The following is a 3,877-nucleotide window of genomic DNA, read 5'->3' on the forward strand; positions in this document are numbered from 1 at the left end:
CAAAGCTGCGCATGAAAGGAGCGTTGTCCGCCACGAGCTCTTCCTGTAGGCGATGGGCACGATGAACCGGCTTGGCGGGGAGCTCGCGGATGTAGACGCGTGCCTCAAGGCCGAGGGTCTTCGGCTAGTGGAGGAGTGGCATAAGCTAAAGGTGGCCATCAACCTTGGGCGCCACCAACGCGAGCTTGATAATGCAAAGGCCGAGGCGTCTGTTGCGACCTCGCGCGAAGCTTGCGCCAGCGCTTTGGATAAAGCTCTGGAAGCTGATCGACGTCGCCACTACAACAAAAAAACCCATATAGCAACGCATGTCTAGCAACGAAGATAGCATGATGTGTTGTTTCGTTGAACCTCCCACGTTCCCCACTTAGCGCTAACCTCCCCGTACCCACCTCCACCTCTTTTGTCTCGTCGCTCGCGCATAAGTCTATTATTATTATATCCCTTCGTTTTGGCTTTATCTCAAAAAAAGTAGATTATCCTAAATGAGAGACACCCTACATCGGCCACCATGCCCCATCTCTCACTTCCGCCGTCCCCCTACCCTCAGCAGCTAGGATTCCCACCGTTGCCGTCCCCTTGCCCCGCCTCCCCCTGTTCCTTCGTCGAGCCCGCCTCCGTTGCCACTTTCTCCGCGCGTCGGGGATGCATACTGCATCTCCGCCATCCTCCTCGCGTCCGGGATGCACACGGCGTCGTGGCTATCCTCCTCGCGTTGGGTAAGGTGCGGCCGCCACCATTCCTCCGCATAGCCAGGGACGGCGCAAGCACCGACGCCCCCGTCCTCAACTGCATCAGTTCAGCAGTACGCCCCCTGTACTCGCTCATCCTTGTTTGTTTCTGGTTCCTTGCCGACGGCGCTGACCGGCACACAGCAGCCGACTAGTCGCAACCCGAGGCACCGACCGATGCACCTCGCAGCGGCCAGCCAGCGACTCAGCCCCAAAGGAAACGAACAACTCCTCTCGACCTCTCCAAAATCCCGAGTCCCTGCCAGTGTTTGATTTGCAAGTTGCGCTGCTGATTTGTATCGAGTGCTCATATGTCTTGATAAAATTGCCCTTTCTCATATGGACATTATTTGCAATTGATGTGAGTCTTGCTTTTTTTTGCAGGATAGATTTGGTGTAGTGATATAAGTACTGCTACATGAGGCGAAAACAGCTTGCAAGACAATGCAGGTAATTTCCTTTGATTCTTTCATATCCCCAAATTTCATTTATAGCATCATCTATTCATCTAATTACTAATTTCTACAGCTTAATTTGTATCCAGTGAAGAATTGTTGTTAGCACTGGTTAGCATGACATCAATCTGAGTGTAAACTGTATTTGAGTGAAGCATTGTTAACATGAGAACAATCTAACTGCGTCAAATTTCCAATTTATATCCACAGTGCGTTAAAAGAAATTGTATCTAGTGAAAAATTGTTGTTAGGATGAGTGCATAATAGCTTTCCTTCAGCCTGTCCTGCCCAGCTATTTGTTTGTAGCTCTGCTACAGAAACACCCTAAAGTATTTAAAACTATAGTATTTTTAGAAACCACAGTAGTCTCCAAATACTAAGAAAAAACTTAGTTGCCAAATAGGCCCTTAGATTTGCTGTTTCACACAAATCACTGAAGGGGAGAGTTTAATTGACAAATAAGTTTCTCATTGAAATAAATGCAACACTGAACAAGCCACCAATTATATCTTCTAAATCATCTACACTAACAATCCACCCTTCTCCACTAAAAGGATATTTTCGTAAATAACCAAATATAACATGCAACACTGAACAAGGAGAAAAGATGATTTCTTCTGAGAGACGTCAAGTTGATGAACATGTCGACAAGATCATTGAATTGAAAATTAAGGTATTTTGCTTAGTGTGTCCCTCACGCGTTTCTATGACATGCAATTTCTCTCAGGAAGTTACAATACTTTTGTGGTGATCAACCAGAAAACCATTGGTCCTCCATCCATCGGTCTCCTAGCTAGAGTAGGGGTACCTAATTCTGACTTCTTACTACATGATTGTTCTATTTCACTTACATTTAACATTGTGACCTGTTTCGGGTTCCAATATAGTTCAGAATGTGGGCCATCATGTCACCTGCTGAACTTGGAACATGAAAGGTGTTTGACATTATACATAACGCTACTCTATAAGCCATGAAACAACCAGTTAAGTTTAAGACAAAACCGATGTAGAAACCAGACTTCCTATGGCGTGGCTCAGTTGGTAGGCTCTTCTTTCCCAGCCGCTAAATTTTTATTTTTGTATGTCCTCTCTTGTATATAATTATGGTGCACTTGTCTATACTACTTAGATCCCGCATCCCTTCAAGGTCAAGTCATGACCTCCGGGTTGGCGTCAATGCGTCATGATGAGCAGAAGTGGATTAGATTGTTTGTAGTTCTCGTGCCCCCCTCTGTTTCTTAGTTCATTATGCATGAGTTGATAACTCCAGCTGTCTCAAATCTAGTGATGGTTTTTTTCTCCTGTTGTTGCTTCTACAGGTTCTGAGAATTTTATTCATGGATCAGGAAATTCTAATATATGACTTGGTGAATCTCAGTAATTACGATATCTTGTGTGACGTAGAATATTTAAAGATTTTCAAGTTGTCGCACTGAGATTTCTCCTAATACACCGTAACATGCATGGCTAATAAATCATCACAAGCAAGAGTAGTACGGGAGCAATCTAATGCAAAGCTAGCTAGTGCAGAGTACTCTCAAAAATGGAAATAATCAATTCAGTATATTCAATATTATTAGTTAGCTACTTGTCATTTAGTTATTTGCTAAATTCATCTCAATTTAATATAATATAATTTTTGGTAGTATATGCAAGATGATGGTTGTTCATAATGAACAACCACATCTGATTGGTGAAAGTTGCTCTGTGTATTAATATGCAGCTTCTAACGAGCCATGGATATCAGAACATGTGCAAGGCAATTAAAATAAATAAAATGCCCTCAGTTTACAAAGAATGGGTTAAAACTTGAAGTCTATATGTTTGTACTCTATAGCATAGTGATGGCCCTTTTGCTAGCGTGTATTATTATTATTATTATTATTATTATTATTATTATTATTATTATTATTATTATTATTATTATTATTATTATTATTATTATTATTATACAGAGTGATGATACTGACATTGCAAGTATATGCCGTTTCCACATCTGAATTTTGGTATTTTTTTAGAGAAAATAGATTGGAACACTAATAATATATATTAATAGTTCATATAGTTTTGAGTTGATGCAAGATGCAAAAATAATTAGTACATGGATATAAATAGCATAATCTGAGATGTTATTTATAAATTAATGTTGGATTTTCCTTTTGTATTCAGATCATTAATTATCCCTTTATCTATATATAAGTCTATGTCTTGATCAATCCCATTTGTAGGGTGCTCTTTTAAATTTCATTTCTATGATAACCCGATTTCTCTAATGTAAGTTGCTCATCCCATATTATTGTTGTTTTTGTTGTTGTTGTTGATCAAGAAGATAAATTGACGTTGCATGGCTCAGATGTTGATTGCAAGGTTAAGAATGAGGCTACTACAAGATAATAAGAATGTCATTTCAGGATCAAAAAAATTTAGAATGACATTTTTAGGGTCAATATTTCAAACATTGATAAATAGTTTCACCTCTTGTAATCTTTGGATCATGTTCTTTATAATACACTATAGTCAATTTAATATATGAGAACTTTTTGTTCATTATTTTGTGCCTCCAACTCTGTTGACATTGCAAGGTCCAGAATTGGGTTACTGATCTGTTATGTCCATAGTCGCCACCAATGGATATGAAGCTGTGATCTGTTTTATTTCTCCATGGTCGCCACCAACGCATATGAAACGTTG

General features: G+C 40.2%; 1 long non-coding RNA gene across 1 annotated transcript; it reads left to right on the top strand.

Moving 5' to 3' along the window:
- The first annotated feature begins 467 nt into the window (after positions 1-467).
- LOC125551216 lies at positions 468-2,563 on the top strand. The gene is made up of 2 exons (XR_007302267.1): positions 468-805; positions 1,116-2,563. It is a non-coding gene; the product is annotated as an uncharacterized LOC125551216 (long non-coding RNA).
- Positions 2,564-3,877: the final 1,314 nt, after the last annotated feature.

Source organism: Triticum urartu, chromosome 4, assembly GCF_003073215.2.
Source record: "Triticum urartu cultivar G1812 chromosome 4, Tu2.1, whole genome shotgun sequence".
NCBI classification, from domain to species: Eukaryota; Viridiplantae; Streptophyta; class Magnoliopsida; order Poales; family Poaceae; genus Triticum; species Triticum urartu.